Genomic DNA, 21,710 nt, shown 5'->3' with positions numbered 1-21,710 from the left:
TTCACTCATACATGGGAAAGAGGTACCGGGAGACGAATTACTAAAATTATCGCTAATGGATTTATTTTTTTTAAACAATCATCATAATGAAGATGCACGGTAATTGTTTAAACAGAAAGCAGGAGAACACTTGAATGTTGTTTTCTCTATCAAGGAGATCATTGGTTTTGTTTTCCATTTGTTAAAGAGAAATATAGTTTGGTTAAAAAGGCTTTTGGTTTCAGGTTTGTCTCAGTGAAATTTTGTGGATTTATCGCTTTTTATAAAAGAAAGGGAGTCATTACATTTTGGCACTGACTGGATTCTAGAATTTTTAAAATCATTCTAAAAATAATAATGCTTTGCTCTTGTTGAAACCTCCAGGTTATACATATTCTATGACAGACAATCACAAAGTGAATGTTTATACAGATTCAGATGAGAATCTGTGTCTGCTACAGCAAAGCATATGGCAGTGTGTAAAAATTATAGGCACTTTTAATAGTTTCTAGTTCTGCATTCACTTGTCTCCCGTCATCCTGGTGCTGCTGCCACCTCTCCTCCTGTGTTCCTTATCATTTGGACTGTTGCTCAGTTTTTTACTCCCTATGTTTCATGTTCTGGACTCATCTCACTCCACAGTAAATAAAATATTGACATTTTCTATGCCTGTCTGGTCATTGTCTGCAACTTTGGGTTTAATCCATTTGAAATCATGACATTCCAAGAAAAATCAAAGATAATTTATTTATATTTCGTAACAATATAAAAACAATCAACAATGATAATTTAATAATAAAAAACCTAATTAAATATGATCTGAATGTATTAAAAATTGCAGAAGCCCGCCAAGAGTTTATAAAGTTATGTCCTTATTAAATACTAGGCAATATTAATTCATAAAATAATTAAAGCAGTCATTATTTATTTATACACTGTTTTCTTAGGAATAGGACCAGTGGTGCCAGCAAAAAAAAAATAGGGGTGGAGGGTCCACTGTTCCTAGGGTCCACTGGTCCTAACATCTTTATTGTTTTATAGTGTATATTACAACCCCAAACTGACTTTAAAGTTCAGAAATAAATGTAATACTTTCAAAAAGCTGACAAACCAGACCCAGTTTTGTTCAATTTACAAACCTATGATTAGGACACAGTTCCACTAATCTGCTAATTAGCGAAGCTAACTTTTTTGTTAGCAGATTAGCTTTTCAGCTAACTTCAAAAACCATCAGCAGACCAATTTTTTTCATTTGTTAAAAAAAGGCAATTGCAAAAATGAAAATTAGGTTTTTTAAGTTGTGACTGATTCAGCAACAATTGTGTGATATAACCGGGCGCAATTCACACTGCCATCCAGTAGATGGCAGATCCAGTAGATGGCAGTGTTCTATGCAGTTTGACTCATCTACTGGATGGCAGTTTGAGCAGGGGTGGTGGCCAAGTGGTCAATGCGCTTGGTTTTGGTGCAGAAGGTTCCAGGTTCAAATCCCACCCCTGCCACATTTCTCCATGTAATGTGGAGTTGCGTCAGGAAGGGCATCCGGTGTAAAACCTGTGCCAATTCAACATGCAGATCCACCTTGGATTTGCTGTGGCAACCCCGAGTACAAACAAGGGAGCAGCCGAAGGGACTTACTTTTACTGGATGGCAGTTTGAATGACACCTGGTTATATCACACGGTTGTTACGGAATCAATCACAACTTAAACAGAATTTTCAGTTTTGCAAATGCCTTTTTTGTAACTAATGAAAAAGTGACATGTTTTACAAATACACATTTATTTGTAAAAACCAACACACTTGTTAACTTATGTGTTGGTTTTTACATATAATGAATTAACCAATCAGTGATCGGAGACTCACTTTACCCACAATGCATTTTGGCATCTTTGTGTGTTAATGTTCAAAACTTCAGAATTAGTGCATTATTTTAAAATGAAAAGATGTTATGTTTTCACTTTGTACAAATGACAGACTTGACATTAATGTAGTTAAACTATCCGGATTAATTTGGTTTATAAATCAAAACCACAAGTCAAACCTGCTTTCCTTTTGAGGACCTCTGCCTCATGTCTAGACCGGTCTATACTCTGAATGAAAAATGACTCTTCCTTGCAGCAGCGGGCAGAGCGCACAAAGAATGAAGCGCTGGCTTGTTCGTTGTGTGATCATCTTTGATTCGAATCAGAAGCACTGGCGGTGCTTAAACTCAAAACCAGCTTGTCAGTAGCTGAGAGTGTGATGGAAACAATACTGAAAGTTAACGGTTAGCTGTAGCTACCGCAATTTTTTTTTTTGTGGTTTATCGGTTTAGCGTCACAAAAGTTAACTTTTCAGTTAGCTGATTAGTGGTTATCGAAGCTCACTTTTTGGTTAGCTGTGCCCACCACTGCTGTTGTCTATAAATCTGTTGAATCAACAAATAATGGTAATTAACCATAATTAAATAGGGTTTTTTTTTAATTGTCACACTTTTGTAACATCACTTAACCTATTTTAGTGCCACATATAGCCTATCATAAATATAAAAGCAACAAGATCTGTCCTTAATACTAGGACTAGGGGACCCTAGGACCAGTGGGAAGTTCTCCCAGTGGAGATCAATGAAATATCAGTTTCTCTTTTGGCTACTGAAATGGCACCTGTGCTCACGTCAGATTGTTGTTTGCATTTAAAGCAGGAGGACACACAGACCAGACCATTCACACAGGCCCCATCATGGTGCATGTTCATACAGAGCAGCAACAAACCAAGAGCACTGCAGAAATTGTGGCTGTGTGGAGGAGAAAAGTCATCATGGTTTTATACCAGGAAGAGCCTGGAAGGATTGTGGCGGGATTACAGCAGAACACAGGAATTATTCTGAAGCAGCCGATGAGAACAGCTGGTGACTGAAAAAGAGAAGGCACCCGTGTAAAATATGGAAATGTCTCTCATGATTATTGCTGAAAACACAGTGTGAGGGCATAACAAAGGCAGCCGAAATGTGCAGTCATGTGCTTTTCATTGTTATTGTCTGTTCATGTTGATTTATTGAAGTCTTCCTCTTCAGCTTCTTGTCACATTTAAAACTCATATAGCTGAAGGTGCAACACACAGATACTGTTTTCAGATATTTAAAGTCACTCTTCGGTAATAGCAGGGGCGTAGCACCATTTCTGGGCCCTAGGTACTAGCCATATTGAAGACACCCCCCCCCCCCACTGTTATGTTCTTTTTTATTAACGCAAACACCAAATTTCTAATGCGTAGTCAAACCAGGTCTAAATCATGTATACCTTAGATCACACCTGGGAGTCAGAACCCTTTTTAAAGTTGGGGGAGCAATATTGAGTTGGGGGGTCTGGGGAACCAAACTGCACCATTTTCTAGAAAAATGGTGCAATTTGGTGCATTCCTGTACATTTTAACAGACAGGAATGCACCAAATTGCACCAATTGCACCTGGTCCCCCAGACCCCCCAACTCAATATAACTAGCTTTCAAGCTCACCTCACATTTCAAAGAATTTGGTTAGTAGCTGCTTTCCCTCATTTAGTTTTCCTTCCCTGTCCTTTTTTCTCTTCTTTTTTGAAATCTGGACTTTGATTTTTTTTTAGGAAAGACATATTTTATTTCAGCCTAAACACTAGGGCTGCAACTAACGATTATTTTACTAATCAGTTCATCGGTCGATTATTTTTTCGATTAATCGTTTTTTTGTTTGTTTTTTTGTTGTTGTTTTTTTACTTACATGTGAGTTTTGCCATTATTTCTTTGAGTTATTATTAAAAGGCCTTTGTCACACAACATCAACGTTTGACCTTGTAACAAAGTTATGTTATATTCTCGTCAAAAACATACCTGGAGTAGTGTTTTGTTTTATTTTGCATATACATACATCACCGACACACCACAAAGAGATTTCCAACAGGTTTAGATGCCTGCAGCAACTATCTCAACCACTGACAACATATTACAGCAAGAGTCCACAAAAGTTTTTTAAAGGCCTGACGAAAGTGTAATATGTTATATTTAATAAGATATTTTCATGAAAAAAAGACACAAATGTGCAGTTTACTGCATTTTATTTTTTTCTTGTGTAAAAACACAGCTTAGATGTGGTTTGACCGAAACAAATTGTCATTAAACTTAAATAAAACAGGGATGAAGTGGAGGTTTAAGAGTCACTAGGTGTTCACAGGAAACAGTTATTTCTATATTTATTTATGTTCATTGTTAGTTGGTTTAATCTTTTCTGTTTTGTTTTATCAGATTCTTTTTGTCCGTTTCTCTAAAACTGTATTGTGGCATTATTAGTGATTATTACTATTATTGTTGTTGTTTCTATTATTATTATTATCATTGATATATAAATACAAATAAATTAAAAAAATTACAATCTGTAATACATTTGACTCTTTTACGACAACAAACGCTGAGCCATGAATTATTATACAGAAAACAAATGTGCTGACAGCTGCAACAGCTTAGTGCTAACTTCAACATTGAAAATGCCATAGACATGTTAACGCGTTAGCATCGGTCCCGTTTTTAAGTTATAAAATACATCTATCAACTGTTTCAGAAGACCATAACAGGTCAGATTAACATAAAAAGGTAAATATTACTCACAGACATATGCTCTTTGGGGTTTTAGTGGGGAAAAATTAAGATTAAGCGAAATAAGCACTGCTTCGTTCTGCGAATCACTGCTTCGATTGGTTCAAGGTTCAAAACAAAGCCGCGCTGCAGAAATGGTTGATTTATATGGAAGAAACGAAACATTTGCGGTAAAACAAAGTTATTTAACAACTAATTGATGACTAAATTAGTTGACAGCTATTTTAATAATCAATTAAATCTAAACACCTCCTCCTTCTGTCAGATCCCATTTGGGATGTGTGTGTGTGGGGGGGGGGGGGGGGGGGGGGGGGAAGTGTCGCCTGTGCGCCTGGACTAAACCATTGTACAACTGTGCAGGGGTGGAAGGGCCCTTAGAGATCTTTCAATATTATTGTTAGAGCAGAATTATGTTTTGCAACATTTATACATTTATTCTAATTCTTTTACAACATGAATTGTATGGACATTAATAACATGCAACACAAAAATGTATTTAATGCCAGTGTTAATGCCCCTTTACCCCCCCCCCCCCCCCCCCCCCCCCCAGTCCGACGCCCCTGGGTAATAGTACTCATGGGCCAGAAGACCGTAATGGAAACACCAATCTGACATTTAGCCCCATTGACCTTGACCTTGACACAAATTGATAAATATGTGGCCTGACATTGCAAGGGCATTTCTGGAATCCACTTAAATGTGTGCCCCATTGTCTCCAAGTAATGTTGAAAATTAAAATCACTGACCCTTATCTTCACCAGTTTTGGCGTCAACCTTCAATGACCTACCAAGTTTATTACAAACCAGCAAAAAGACCTGAATTTTCATTGGGCTTCCATAAGGCGCCTTCAACGTAGCTTCCAATCAGTCTCAAAATTGCAGATTGTATCTTATCACGCCAGCACAGGAGCCCTACATCCAGATACTTCAAAATCAAATACACATTTTAGAGTGTCCATTAATTGGAACCAGTCCAAGGAACATCTGTGCAATAGTCATGCTTTTTAATCAGCATCTTGATCTGGATGGATTATCTTATAAACATCAAGCACTCAGCAATATAGCCGTGAGATGGCAGTAATAAAACTGTTAATGCAATAATCGGAGTACGCTACAACAGTGCACAAAAATCCCAAATTAAGAGCTGATTTTACAAAAAATTTATATGGGATCATGTTTAATTGTAGAATGCTGTGGACCAACAATTGGTGTCCATCTGATGATTTCTTTTGTCAAAAGTGCGTCAAATAACATCCAGCATGTTGTCAATTGCATCTTTATTTGTCCATCTTGCTTATTTCTGGAAAGTCCTTATGTTAAGTAACAGCACATGCTGTGGTGTCCACATGTGCGACACAGAGTTCCTGTCAATCGATAACACCAGTGCCTTCAGGGAAACACCAAGTGAGTTCTACATACAGAATAAAGGTGTGACTTACACACTGATTTGAGTTATACACCGGAAAATAGATTACTCACAAAATGCAACACCCCACCAAGTTCTGAGGCACAGTAGGTGGTCTGCAGGAGTTGCAGTATAAGTGGTAGCATGTAGGACACACGTTACTGTGAATACCCTGAAAATGTTTTAGTAGTTGAGCAATACTGCATCAAACAACTGAAAAAGCCTTTTTAGAGCCTTTTCATGTTCAAATCACATATGGGTGCCTGCACTGGTGCCACGCGTTGCTGGATTTGTCACACCATGGAGCTGTCTGGATTCTGAATGGCAAACACTCAGATAGACAACGTGTCCATCCCCGACTCTCACAAGTAACCATTTATCTGTTATAGACAGGTGATGTGTGAGAATTCCATTGCCCTTCTGCATCTTCTGGAGTCCTCATCACTGGAGTACTTGCATGTTGGATCAAGCCCAGAGAAATGTGCCACAGGGGCCAAAATGACGTAGGTGATGCTCTGCCGCAATGCATGTGATAACCACTTATTTGACAGTCATTCCATCCGTACCCAAGGAGCCTCTAAAGAGACCAAATATCAAAGACATGCAGTCGTTGCCTTAGGTCACTGGGTACCGTCCATGTCTCACAACCATATAGTGAGACAAGAAGCACCTGGACCATCAAAACTTGGACCTTTTCTCTCCTGCAACAACATTACCATCTCTATAAAACACTGTCCATTGACCTCATCAGACCAGCAATTCATTGACAGCCCGGATCTTTGTCTTTATCAAAGACTCCAATACTCCAATTTCACATTCAGCTTCTCAAGTTCTGCAATTATAGTATCCATTAGTTCAGCATTTTCATATTGCGGTGGAGAAAGGTGCTTCAGTATCTTTGTGTGAACTCATGTAAAGCACCAGTCACACAGCGCTAACGAAGGATAACGAAGCAAGAAATCTGGACATAGGTTGACTTTCAGAGGCATTGTTTAACTATCGTCCAGCTTCGTTCTTGTAGTTGGCGTTTCGTCAAAAATTTCAAACTGTTGAAAAATGTGAACGAACACCGACGACAACCTCATTTCGTCCGGATTTCGTTTTGCTTTCCGTCTTGTCGGTTCCTTATCGTTTGCGTAGTTCCCATAACGTCAGCATTCTGTCTGACTGTTGTCCAACCTCCCAAGTCCAATGTCTTGCATGAACATTGACGATATCCGAACAAATCAACAACGAAAAGATCCATTTAATTTAATTTGCTTATAATGCGCCAATTCACAGCAAAAGCCGTCTCAAGGCGCCTTACATAAAACAAGTCAACATAAAATTGAATAAATAATTAAAAATGAATTAAAAAAATCAAATACATAAATAAAAACAGAAATAAATAAAAATAAAAACTATTCATAAGAAAGAGAATAAAAATAGGTTTTGAGTCTTGACTTAAAAATGTCCACGGACTCAGACTGTCTCATGGTCACAGGAAGACTGTTCCACAGGGTGGGTGCACGATACGAAAGGCTCTTTGACCTGTTGACTTCTTCTTCACCCTGGGAACACAGAGAAGTCCCACATCCTGCGACCGCAAAGCCCAGGCTGGCACGTAGAGTTCCACCAGATCAGCCAAATAAGATGGCGCCAGTCCATGAACAACCTTATAAGTCAATAGCAAAACCTTAAAATCTGCTTTCACAGAGACAGGGAGCCAGTGCAAAGATGCCAAAATGGGTGTGATATGTTCAGACCTTCTGCTACATGTCAGAAGTCTGGCGGCAGCGTTCTGAACCAGCTGAAGACCTCTAATGCTGGACTGTGGTAACCCTGAAAAAAGAACATTACAATAATCTAGTTAGAAGAAACAAAAGCATGAATCAGGGTCTCAGCATCAGCCATGGACAGGATGGGGCAGATACTCACTATATTTCTCAGATGGAAAAAAGCAGTCCTAGTAACATCCCTGATGTGGAGGTCAAAAGATAACGTGGGATCAAAAATTACCCCAAGGTTCCTCATTTTGTCCATATGATGTATGAGACACGAACCCAGGCTGAGCGTCAGCTGGTCAAACTGATGCCGATGTCTCGCTGGACCAAGAACCATCATTTCAGTCTTATCAAAGTTTAAAAGTAGGAAGTTATTAGACATGCATGAATCAGTGAACATAACGCTGCTGTATCGCTGATGATTCGTCTATGTATGGAACGGAAAGCAATGTTGTCATATAGAAACAATAGCGGTAAGAACGTTTTATCAACTACTTGAAGTATTTAAGCACGTTCCAGCTGTGTGTGGCTGCCCGCGTCTGCACACGTTGTTGTGAAGACAAAAAACGTCTCTCACCTGTTGTCAAAACAACCAAATCCTGCACCTGCAGTGCTGCGTACATGAGGACAGGGCTAGCTGCACTCGGTCTCATACCTGCCGTCGGTCACGTCATTGTGAATGTTTCGTTTTGATTTTGTTTAAAGTGTCGAGGTCGATGCTTGCTTTGTTTTTCTTTTGTTAGTTCCATTTTTGTTTCATTCCTTTTTGCGTTCTTGATTTGCAGGCTTTTCGGTGATGGGAAAAGTGCAGGATCATTCGTCCACCTTTTTTCGACAACGACAGTTCGACTTTTTTTCATGTGCCGTGTGACCAGTGTCGCAGACCGAACTGCCCCCCCTAAAAATCGGTCCCACCTGCCTTCATTGCTTTATTTCATAATAAAAGATGGCAGACCAATCAGAGCGCCGCAGCTGCAGGGCAGACGTCTGACGTGCAGCTGCGCTTATGTCACTTTGTTGCGTCAGTAGTGAAATGAGGCGATTATCACCTCGTTTCTGCTTAAAACTGACTTTAAAATGATTTAAGAGGTTTTACTTTGTCGTCTGATGGTTAAAAATCACATTATTACCATTGATCGCTTTGGGTGAAGAGAGTCAGGCTCAGACGTGCTGCTGTGGTCTGAAATGACGCATGCGCAGTGGAGGCAGGGCGGGCCAATTTATTTATTTATTTATTTTTGGGGGGGGGGGGGTGCTCGGTGTGCGACACCGGGCCCTAAAGTTAAGCTCATTTAAAGACCCACTCCAATAAAACCATGCGAGTTAACAAAAATGTTTATTGCACAAAAAGTGCTGCAAAAGAGATGGGGGACAAAAAAGACAAACAAACAACAAAAAAACAGCCAGACCTTGTTTTCTTGAGCTTGAAAAGAGAGAGCGCATGCACATGTGCAGTCTGTTATCCGGCGTCCTGAGTGTGCACACACACACACGACGCCATAATCACTAATCACATTCATTCATCCAACAATGCCAGCGCAGTGTGCCGCAGAGGAAAGTGAAACAGACGCCGCAGGTTGCAAGCTGCGCCGAGTTTGAGTTTTGATCATGGATTTGAAACCTGACAGTCTGAATCACTGACAAGGACAACAAGGTTGTTGTAGAGACGAGCAGGTGGGCGGGCTGGCAGGCGGCACGGCAGGAAAACACTCTGCCCCCCACCTGCTTTCTCTCTGCTGTGGAGACTTTTTATTTATTTTCAACGCCCTGCTTCATGAAAGCCAACGGTACAGCAGCGGAGTAATACGCCATGCACGGACAAGTGATTACAAAGAGGATTTTACAGTCGGTCTACATATTCACAGAAAGCCAGTGAAAGCAGATATAGACAGGAAGTGTGTTTTAAAAATTTTTATTCGCTGGTTTGTATGCATGCTCACGCTGCCACGTTTTATTATGCTGAATGTTGTTGTGAGCGTGGAGTTGGACAGGTGCAGGCACAGCGGTCATCAACTCTGGGGGAGACGGATCCATTTTATTGGAATGGGAAAAAACATTTAATGGTATACCTGACTGAGATGAAACCCTTAAATACTGCTTGGTTTGGCATCTTACATCTCTGTGTAATTACTGTACACCTATTCCAGCTGTTATACACAAGGCTGGGAATATTTATTATTATTATATTTTGCTTGGGAGGTATATCTGTGGTGCAGTTCTGTTTGGCTTTAATCAAATGTGGGCACACGGTGTTATATTTATAACATGGCAAATAACATAACTCAAAACCCGGCAAATTCCGCACGCATATAATGAGGACAAACTCATTTAATTTTGCAGAACATTGATCTTCCAGATAAAAAAAAGCAATTTTTTTGCCTAATACCCCATATAAGTCTGCCCCCTGCTGGATGGTTATTGGATGACTGAGTGGTGATGGATTAGCAGCAGGTGCAGTTGTCAGTAGACAGGTTTCCATTTCACTTCGAATTGCGCAATTTGAAGTATCGAAATTAAAATGCACTTTGAAAAAAACAAAACAAAACAAAACATAAATATTACAAAAAAAAAAGTTTTTATTTAACCAGGTTAGTCCCATTGAGATCAAGACCTCTTTTGCAAGGGAGACCTGGACAATTATAAAGTTTCCAGTTCACCTAACCTCCATGTCTTTCAATATGGGAGGAAACCGGTGCACCCGGAAACACAGGGAGAACATGCAAACTCCACACAGAAAGGCCACAGGTGGGAATCGAACCCATGACCTTCTTGCTGTGAGGCAACAGTGCTAACTACTAATTAAAAAAAGGCGTATTTAACAGAACTGTAATGAACCATAAATACTAACATGACATTCTAAAATACGTGGTACTGTACATGTGGATGGAAAGCCTTCTTAAACCTAATGAGATGACATTACGGAAAAAAGGGATTAAAAACCAACAACAAAATGCACGTATTTAGCTGTAATCGAACATCCGTTGCAATAACTACTGGAATGACAAAACCTACTTGTCTCATACCATCACGTGATGGAAATGCTGTCATTTTGCGATTATGTTTTGTCAACATTCTTAAGATGTTGCCTAAATTTTGCACAAATCCCTAATGGAAATGAACTGAGTAAAAGAAACTGTTTCCAAACAAAAATATATTAAATCAGACAACTAAACTCACTTCCTGTTCAACAGCTTTTACAGTCTAAAATAACAAAAATAAATAAGAAATAAAGCCACAGCACCCTATATTGCATACAACATAGAGCATTAATGCTGGTGGCAAACTACGAACACAAAATAAGTAAAGTACCAATATGACACAATTTCGCCGTAATATCCACGACTGACACCAGTATGAGGGCCACAATCAGTCCTTAGTAGCGCCTAACACTGTTTAGCATGTGACGTTTTGGGCTATTAAGCATTATATGGTGACAGGGCAGGGGTGGTGGCCAAGTGGTTAGTGCACTTTGTTTCAATGCAGAAGGTTCCTAGTTCAAATCCCACCCCTGCCACATTTCCTCCATGTGATGTGGAGTTCCACCAGGAAGGTTATCCGGCGTAAACCTTGTGCCAATTCAACAAGCAGATTCATCCGCAACATCCGTCCACATTTGGAATTTGCCAATCAAATCTGGTTGCTGTATTTGAGGAAACATTTAGAAGCCATAGAAAACATAAAATGTCATGCAACCAAAATGCTCCCAGGTCTCAAGGAATTATCATACCCTGAAAGATTCTGAAAACTAAAACTTCATTAAACTCTCGGACCAAAACACAAGAGGACAAACACACCTTTTCAGTTAAAACCTGGAACAACTTGCCCATTGTCATCACATCAGCATCTAGTATTAACAGCTTCAAGAAACAATTGGATAAACTGTGGAAAGACCTACTCCTAGTGTATGACAATAAAGATATGACATCCTGAGAGGGCTGTAGGTAGCAGAAGAGCTGAAAGAAGAGGCACTTGACTGAGCCTAACGAGCCGCCGCAGGTGCAGATCTTGGTGGTAGTAGCAAGTGTTCAAACGAGAACTTTGAAGGCCGAAGTGGAGAAGGGTTCCATGTGAACAGCAGTTGAACATGGGTCAGTCGGTCCAAAGAGATGGGTGAATGCCATTAGGAAGGCGGGGCGATGGCCTACGTCGCCCCCAGCCGATCGAAAGGGAGTCGGGTTTAGATCCTCGAATCTGGAGTGGTGGAGAGGGGCACCGCGAGGCATCCAGTGTGGCGACACAAGCAATCCCGGAGAAGTTGGCGGGAGCCCCGGGGAGAGTTCTCTTTTCTTTGTGAAAGGCAGGACGTCGTGGAATGGGTTTGTCCCGAGAGAGGGGCCCGTGCCCTGGAAAGCGTCCAGTGAGCTCTCGCTGGCCCTTGAAATTCGGGGGAGAGGGTGTAAATCTCGCGCCAGGCCATATCCATATCGGCAGAAGGTCTCCAAGGTGAACAGCCTCTGGCATGTTGAATCAAGGTGGGTTAAGGAAGGCGGCAAGTCAGATCCGTAACTTTGGAACAAGGATTGGCTCTAAGGGCTGGGAGAGCAGTCACCCTGTCACCCTTCCCCCCTCCAGGCTACATAGGTAGGTTGAAAGAAGCAATATGTGGCACAAAATGCACAAACCCATTGCAAAATACTGTCTACAAACACATTGTTAACCCCCACCACCACCACCACCACCACCACCACTAGTGTAGTATCATGTGTAAAAATACTGCAGAGCAGAGGTCTCAAACCGGTTCCAGAAAGGGCCGAGAGGGTGAAGGCTTTCTGTGCAACCACCCACTCCAGCAGGTGATTTCACTGATTAACTGAGTCCACCTGCTCAAAGTGATGTTAATCAGTGAAATCACCTGCTGGAGTGCGTGGTTGCACAGAAAGCCTGCACCCTCTCAGCCCTTTCTGGAACCCGTTTGAGACCTCTGCTGCAGAGGCATTGAGGCACATTACTGTACACTATACACTGACTGGTTTACTAAACAAAGCATTTTATAAATTTCCATTTTTAATAATAAAACTCCAAATTTATATTACTAGAGGAATACAGATTAACACACACACACAGCCATGAAGAAACACACACACACACACACACACACACACACACACACACACACACACACACACACACACACACACACACACACACACACACACACACACACACACTTCAAATCATTCCCAGTGACAGTTTATTCTTCATAAAAGCAGATATTGTGTGGCTCAAGTATATTTATTTACATTTATATTAAGCAGTATGTATCATTTGCTATTTGAAAAGACTGCAGCCAAGTACCTGAATGGGTACAGTATAAAAGAAAAACAAGCTAAACAGCTTGGCGCTAGAGCATAAATGTATCAAATAAATAAAGCACTATAACCCCATGGACTCAATATGGATTAGAATCTGCAGCAGAATATAAAAATTGGAGGCAATTCAATGAACGGAATGTACTTATGGCAGCGAAACATGATGAAAGTGTTATGTTGGCTAAACGTTCTGATCTACAGTGGAATAGACAACATTAAATATGTGGGTGGATATTAATAAAAGTTTTATCTATAAAATTATTTTGCATGGATTAAAAATAAATAATCAAGGCTTCCGCACAGGTAGGCTATGTGCGCCAAATCCAAATGTGCTTTAAATTCTTACATCATCAACTGTATTTTTGGATGACTGTTCAATATTCTGAAGGTCAAGTGGTCTGAAGGTCAGTCAGGCTGGATGTATGGCGTAATGCCGGACCGAGAAGTCCCTGAACAGTGGAGGAGCATGCAGCCGGACGCCATTAGCATTAGCGCTTCCCTGCAGCTCGGCCAGAAGCCAACTAAAGACATGTCATGGAGAAACTTTCAAATCCCGAGGAAGATTTTAGAATGGAAAGGTGTCACTGCTGTTTTGAACTGGTTTTTTGTGGGGGTTGGGGGGAGCTGAATACTCATCGCCTCATGCTGTTAGCATGCTAGCTAAATAGGGACCTTCGGATCACTCGGGCTTCGTAATAATGATCCGTCCCCATTTTTTCGTGGTTGGTATCGAAAGATATCAAAACATTTCTGCATATAGGACCATTTTTCCATCACAGGGCAGTTTGTTTTAAATAATTGAAGATGAAACCACAAATGGGACTAAAGAGAATTTTGATCAGTTCAATATACCCCATAAAGTATAGTCGCTGACAGTTACTGGAGATGTTAGCAGATGAGCGACTTTAACAGTGTGATCACATGAAGAAACTTAAGAGTCAGAGCGACACAACTTCCTTCTGAAATGATTGTCACAAATTACTGCTGTGTGTGCAGCGATCATTGTATCGCTCCACAGAACAGCTCGGCTGATTCTCACACCATTTATACTCTTAGTGTTTCAGATCGACAGCTGTAATTACCGTGAGTGAATCTGAATTTGTGTTGTGCACGTTGCAACAGAGACGAGGCAAACGTGCACTTTTCTCAGCCAGTAACCATGGTGACGTTATAACGAGCTGTCAAGGCCGTACCTGGTTTCCACCGGCAGTCCCCCCCCACAGAGGGGGTGCTGATGCACATGTTGGACCTTCTAGGTAGTTAAAATGACACATGAAACACAATACCACAAATGCACATGCTAGTGATACGTTCATTTAAACAGCGCTAACACTAGCCTAAATGCTAATGTTACACTGAAAATATTTTGTGTACACACTCAGGGCTTCAACAACATGCTCAATGTTGTCAATTTTAAATTGGATTTTCGCAGACAACAAAGAAGTATGCTTCCCCCGAGGAAGGCACCTTTGATAGAACTCATTATTAGGTGACACAGAAAAGGTTCAAAAAGGCCCGGTTGGTTTTTGGTTGCAATTTGTTTGACCTCTCTGAAAATTAAAACGCAACCACTGGTGTTGGCCTGGAACCTGGATTTTTTTTTTTTTAATCAGTTTTCTGAATAATTCAATGAATTTGTAGCGTGCTAAATCATGACATTTAGATCAGGTCACTGTGTCTGGGTACGAGCCTTGTGGGGAAGTAACCCAACTGGAATGGCTTCCCATCCAATGGGAAATCATAGACTCTTCTCTCTTTCACACTATAGTCTGTGGACATAAGTACCGATACCAATGGGTCTCGGGACCTACCTCCAGTGGTGGGCACAGTCCATTCTAATCCGATAACATAATTATTGAAGCTAATGATTTTGCTAGTGGATAAGCTTTTCAGATAAGTTTTAAAACCATCTTCGGACCAACTATCTTCCGATAAATTTAGTTCCTATAACTTTCAGTCCGATTACATTTTTTAATTTTTTTTTTTTGCTGGTAAAGTGACCAAAGTTTAACGGTCAAAAACTTTGTAAACCCTAAAATCAAACATTTTAGTCCGTCTGTTGTGTGTTTGTGGCAGACTGACTGCCTGTCGCTTGCTGATGACACCATCATTAAGCGCAAAACATAATTGGTCGGGAGCATTGTGGGTAGTGTAGTTTAGGTTCACTTTGGACGTTACAGTGCTATCGTCTGCTCGACACAAAAACAGACTAATTTTAACATTATTTTATTTCTTTGTGGCTGATGGTATAATTTAATCACTAAGACTCGATGGGGGAGAGGAGCTGTCACGGTGCAGCTGTGTACAGAGGGACTTTTCTTCACTGTTGGATGCTGTTTTGGATTTTTTTTTAAAAAGGACGCTTTTTGACCGTTGGGGTTTTACATAATTATTGTATGGCCTTGCCTTACAATATAAAGCGCCTTGGGGCAACTGTTTGTTGTGATTTGGCGCTATATAAAAAAATTGATTGATTGATTGATTGATGTGGATTATTTCTTCAGATGAATTCCACTGAAACTAACAGGTAAGAATTTATATTTACTACGTGTCTTTTACTCTGCCAATCAATGCATTAATGGACGTATTTTAGTTGTTTAAGCTGCAGGGTTCAAAGTGTGTGAAAAAAGCAGAAGCTTTTTAGTTCTAATACAGAGATAAACTTTGACTTCTAATACTGTTTTGAATTATTTTTAGTTTGATTGTCCATTAAGTGTGCTATGATGACTTTATTTCTCTTTATTTCCACAAATGCAACAGCACGTCCAGATCAACTTTTCATATATTTCTATTAATAAGTCAGAGATGGAATGGTCAGAGACTTTGTTCAACCAATTCCTGCTAAACAACTTCTCGGCTGTAGTTGCGACCTCCATCAATCCAATCCTTTACTTACAGCGAATAATTCAAATAATAATGATTTACATATTAGTTTGCAAATATGCTCTTGAAAGGTACCAGGTCCCTGCTGTGCAGCTCCAAGCAGATGGTGTTCCTGCAATATACAGCACTTATTTAGTTTTTTAATTATTGTTTATTTTACAGTAGTGTTCAGAATAATAGTAGTGCTATGTGACTAAAAAGATTAATCTTTTTAGTCAATCTAACTTAAACTAACTTAACTTAACTTAACTTAAACTAACTTAACTTAAACCTAACTTAACTAACTAATTAATCTAACTTAAAAGATTCATTAATTAAAGTTTTTTTTGCCAGCTTGCACTCGGGCGAGACGGACGCACTTTTCTCTTCTCCCTCCCTCCTTATCTTTCCTGCTTCTGTGGCGTGTTGTCTGTGAGGCTGCAGCTTTGCTCTTCTGGAAAACAACAAAAATGGATCTGTTAAAGTGGTCTCTGAACGCAATTGACACTATTTTTTCTACAAGACATTCGGGGGCGGAGGACCCAACCTGTCCTGCTGGGACGCATGTGATGGGTTACGTGATGAACTCGTGGAGGAGATGGCAGGTCATGTGCCTTTACATGCTTTCTGTGGAGGACGTCGAAGATGTGTACATATTCGGCTTGGTGGTGACCGGCTTTCTGCTGTGTGGAGCGGGCACTGCGCTGGTTTACCGGAAAATGAAGTGGAAGCAGCTTTGATTGGTCCTTCCAGGCTGCCCTACATGATTGATTCGATTGGGAAGGCAGTGGCTGCGCAGTCGGCGGGTGTTAACCGCTCGTTGGAAAACATCTCGAGCAGAATCGCAGCCCTGGAAACCCGCTTTGATCGTCTTTGAAGACCACATTCTACATTCAGATGCATTGAGAGCCACTCTGTTCTCAGAACTGTGGAATCTTTCAGGCGTCTGCTAATCTGGTTATTCATTTGGCTTCCCCAAACACAGCTGCACTTCATGGTCGCTGTGATAAAACCTCCTCAGAAGATCAACACTTAAGCCTTGCTCCCTGGTCTTCCCCCCTCCCCTCAGCTTCTCCAGCTCTGACGTTGACTGTGTGGACTGCTCAGGACTGCTCAGGGCTGTGCCCCTCCCCCTCCAGGATTGTCGGACAAGGCCCTTGACGGCGCCAAACAGGCTGCCTCTGGAGTGTTCTGATAAACTGGACCTTTTCAAATCTCGGTTGTCGTCCTGTGTCCTTGTTTTTGTCTGTGTGATTATTGTTTTTCTGTGCTGATGGGGATTTTTTTCCTCATTGCTGCTGTGTAAGGCAGCGGCTATGAGGGTTTTTTTTTCTCCTTTTCCCTCGTGTTTTGCTTTTCAATATATGTTTATGTACCGGGCCGGCCTATGTGTTGTGTGTTGTGTGTGTGTTGTTTGTTATGGGTCGGTGTTGGTTTGCTCAGCCCTGCTGTTGACCAAGGCAGGGATGTACATCTGGAGCTGGTCCCCGGGTGCCTAATGGCGACTTCTGCTCCTACTGGCAATTAGGATGGGTTAAATGCAGTAGACACATTTCATTGTGCAGGGAACATGTTCTTCTGTGCATATGACAATAAAATTCCTTTGACTCCTTGAATCCTTGAATCCTTTTGAATCCAGGTTTTGAGTATATTTTTTATTGTTACATGGGAAACAAGGTACCAGTAGATTCAGTAGATTCTCACAAATCCAACAAGACCAAGCATTCATGATATGCACACTCTTAAGGCTATGAAATTGGGCTATTAGTAAAAAACAAAGTAGAATAGTAGCATCTGCTGTTGACACTACAAACTCAAAACTATTATGTTCAAACTGCTTTTTTTAGCAATCCTGTGAATCACTAAAGTAGTATTTAGTTGTATAACCACAGTTTTTCATGATTTCTTCACATCTGTGAGGCATTAATTTTGTTGGTTTGGAACCATGATTTTGCTCGGTTACTAGTGTGCTTTTCAAGGGCATGTCCTCTTCAGCATAAGGCAACATGACCTCTTCAAGTATTTTGACATATCCAAACTGATCCATGATACCTGGTATGCGATATATAGGCCCAACACCATAGTAGGAGAAACATGCCCATACCATGATGCTTGCACCACCATGCTTCACTGTCTTCACTGTGACCTGTGGCTTGAATTCAGAGTTTGGGGGGCGTCTCACAAACTGTCTGCAGCCCTTGGACCCAAAAAGAACAATTTTACTTTCATCAGTCCACAAAATATTCCTCCATTTCTCTTTAGGCCAGTTGATGTGTTCTTTGGCAAATTGTAACCTCTTCTGCACATGTCTTTTATTTAACAGAGGGACTTTGCGGGGGATTCTTGCAAATAAATTAGCTTCACACAGGCGTCTTCTAACTGTCACAGCACTTACAGGTAACTCCAGACTGTCTTTGATCATCCTGGAGCTGATCAGTGGGTGAGCCTTTGCCATTCTGGTTATTCTTCTATCCATTTTGATGGTTGTTTTCCATTTTCTTCCATGCGTCTCTGGTTTTTTTGTGTCCATTTTAAAGCACTGGAGATCATTGTAGATGAACAGCCTATAATTTTTTGCACCTGCGTATAAGTTTTCCCCTCTCCAGTCAACTTTCTAATCAAACTACACTGTTCTTCTGAACAATGTCTTGAATATCCCATTTTCCTCAGGCTTTCAAAGAGAAAAGCATGTTCAACAGGTGCTGGCTTCCTCCTTAAATAGGGGACACCTGATTCACACCTGTTTGTTCCACAAAATTGACGAGCTCACTGACTGAATGCCACACTACTATTATTGTGAACACCCCCTTTTCTACTTTTTTTACTAATAGCCCAATTTCATAGCCTTAAGAGTGTGAATCTACTGAATCTACTGGTACCTTGTTTCTCATATAACAATAAGAAATATACTCAAAACCTGGATTAATCTTTTTAGTCACATAGCACTACTATTATTCTGAACACTACTGTACATAGAGCTAAAATTTTATTCATGTTACACTATATTTGTGACCTAAACTTTGGTAAACCCATTTCAAAGACTAAAACAATTCATCCACATGAATAAAATATATATTCACTAATGATTTGATGCAGTGGCCCGGTCACACGGCACTAGCAAAGGGCAACGAAGCCCAAACGAAACAAGAAATCTGGACTTTCATTGGCATCGTTTAATCTTTGCTCAGCTTTGTTCCTGCAACTGGCGCTTTGTCAGGATTTTTAAACTGTTGAAAAATTTGAATGAATGCCGCCGAAAACAAATTCGTCCGTATTTCATTTTGCTGTCGTTCTTGACGGTTTCTTATCATTTGTTTTTCTAACGTTAGCGTTTCATTAGCGTTTCATTTCCTGTGCGTTTATGTCACACACGCAGCAAAAAGGATCATTTCCTTCTCTGCTGCAGCAGCAACAGCGGTGGGATGAAATAATGACTCCTTCTTTTTCATTGGTGGAAAACACATGAGCTAACCAATCCGCGTGTGTTTGATCACAGCAGCACTCCATGTGGTTTTGTTTGTGGGTGCACACTTTGCACATGACGCGTGTGAACGGAGTTTCTTTCCTTCCTTCTTCCCTCTCTGCCTGAAGCAACACAAGTAAAAAAACAAAACATGAATTTGTCTTTATCACTGGTGGAAAATAAACTACATAAGCCAATAACAATGATCTCCAAGCAACGTAATTTGGTGGTTGAGTGGAGGATACTGTGGGCAATTCTGCGAGGAGAGAGAAAAAGAGACAGCGATTAGAGTTTTGGTATTTCAGAGATTTGAGAAACATTTGGTGTGTTTGGAGTGTGTATTATTTTGGTGGCGTATTCAGCATGTGTGGTTAGCATGGTGATGGGTTTTTTTGTAAAAAATGAGGTGTCATGAATGATGAGCAAGTGCTTCAGTTTTTTTTTTATAAACTGGAGCAAGACAGAGTGTGCAGTGCGTCATCAGAGTCTGAACCAGACAGTGAGGATTCTGATGATGAAGGAGATGATCCCTCTTTTGTTCTGGACGAGCAACCAGAGCAGGTGGATCTGCTAACGTGCGCACAGATCTCCACAGTGGATCCGATTGCGTGCTTCTCTTTGCAGTTTCTCCAGGACTCATGTGCGACAGAGCTCCGTCCAAGCGCCGAGTCCTGTTACACAAAGCAGGATGCAGGAGACTGCTTGAAGCTTTTATAGCTGCTGTTGGTCATGTGATCGTGAACTTTTTGTTTAAAGCATTGAGGTCAACGTTAGCTTTGATTTTATTTCTTTCCTCTTTCGTTCCTTTTGTCCGCTTGATTCGCAGGCTATTCAGTGATGGGAAACGTGAAAGCTCATTCGCCCACTTTTTCAACAATTTGTGACTTTGTGGCTTTTTTCCTTCATTCAGGAATTGTCATATGTCATGTGACCGGGCCATAAGAACACTTCATATTTTAACTTTTGAGCTAATTTCTATATTTTAAAAAGTTTTTTTTTTGACACAAATATTTTGCATTCAGAAAACGGAGACTAAACATTTTGATATGCAACACATGGTTATTATACTATAGGCAAGTATCATAAAATGAGAAATTTCAGAAGGTATAGTAAAATGACGCTTAAAGGGCCTAAGCGGTTGAAGATGACTGTGTGATAAAATGACCTGAATGTGTGGGTGGGCCCATAGACCCCAGAAGGTTAACATGTGCACTTCCCTAATTTTCACAACTCGGGGCAAAAGAAACCTCACATGCCCCTTGTAATTAGTGGGGTACTCAGACCCCAAACTGCAAACCAGTCACCAAGCATATTAGTGACACTAATAAGGAAAAATTTCTGAATCATTTTTTTTTTATAATTATACAGGAAGAAACATGAAGCAGCCCAGATTCAGTAGGGTGGCCATCTGCCATAATGCTTTTCCGACATAACACTTGGCAGAAAACTATGAGCAGAAATAACGCGCTGAAATGCTGCTGGAGGCTCCATTTGGTTCCTCATTCATAGCCCACAATGTCTGTCTCTTCGAGCTTCAGACCAACAAGTTTTGGGAGCTGATAAAGCTGCACAGAATGCATTTCCTACGGCAAAGCACAAAAGTGATATATGATGGGAAAGTTATATTTTGTTTGTGTTGGCTGTAGCTCCAATCACAGTATGACTCACGTTTTGTTGCCTCCATTAAAGCAATACTTCCCTTTGTGTGGTCCCAGTTCATTTTTTTTTTAAAATGGAAAATAACATTTTATGGTGGAAGGAACTTTTTAGAAAATGGCCGTGGGGTTCAGAGGGCTACTCTGCAAACATCGCAAAAGAATGGCAATATATTAGTATTTTTGTTTTTTAACAACCACAACAACAACAAAAAAAAATCTCTTATAAAGCAAGAGAAATGACTTTGAGATGATTACATGCTTTTATTTCCTCCTCCTGGTAAGAAATTTGGAATGAAATGATCTCTCATGGTGATAGATGAGAATATCGTTGGGGGGTGCCTGCTGGGTAAATTTCTTGTTTTATCTCTCATTCTAAACTCTATGGTTTATAACTGTGCCGAGTACAAAAGGCAGCATTCAATTTCACTCTAAATCCCACAATACTCGTGTGTTTCCACATTGCAGGAAATTCCACGACACTATCCCAAGGCTGCTGAAGATGAAGGCTTAACGACACGTGGCCTCAATGTCCACACCTGAATGGAACTGAAGCTGCATTTAAAACACAGAAGGGCTTTCGCTTACCTTTGAGGAGTTGCGCGCTTACCCGCTTCAATCTCAGATAATCCTTAATTTGCATATTTCCTGCATGCTTTACTTTCCAATG

At 40.6% G+C, this 21,710-nt stretch overlaps 1 long non-coding RNA gene across 1 annotated transcript; it reads right to left on the bottom strand.

The window, feature by feature from the left end:
• Positions 1-6,862: 6,862 nt before the first annotated feature.
• LOC117531126 lies at positions 6,863-11,992 on the bottom strand. Its single transcript, XR_004566532.1, has 3 exons — positions 11,736-11,992; positions 8,919-8,921; positions 6,863-6,875 (listed from the first exon to the last, which is right to left on the bottom strand). It is a non-coding gene; the product is annotated as an uncharacterized LOC117531126 (long non-coding RNA).
• Between the last annotated feature and the right edge of the window lie 9,718 nt (positions 11,993-21,710).

This window comes from Thalassophryne amazonica, chromosome 18 (assembly GCF_902500255.1).
Source record: "Thalassophryne amazonica chromosome 18, fThaAma1.1, whole genome shotgun sequence".
NCBI lineage: Eukaryota > Metazoa > Chordata > Actinopteri > Batrachoidiformes > Batrachoididae > Thalassophryne > Thalassophryne amazonica.
This window is presented reverse-complemented; position numbering and strand designations above follow the sequence as displayed.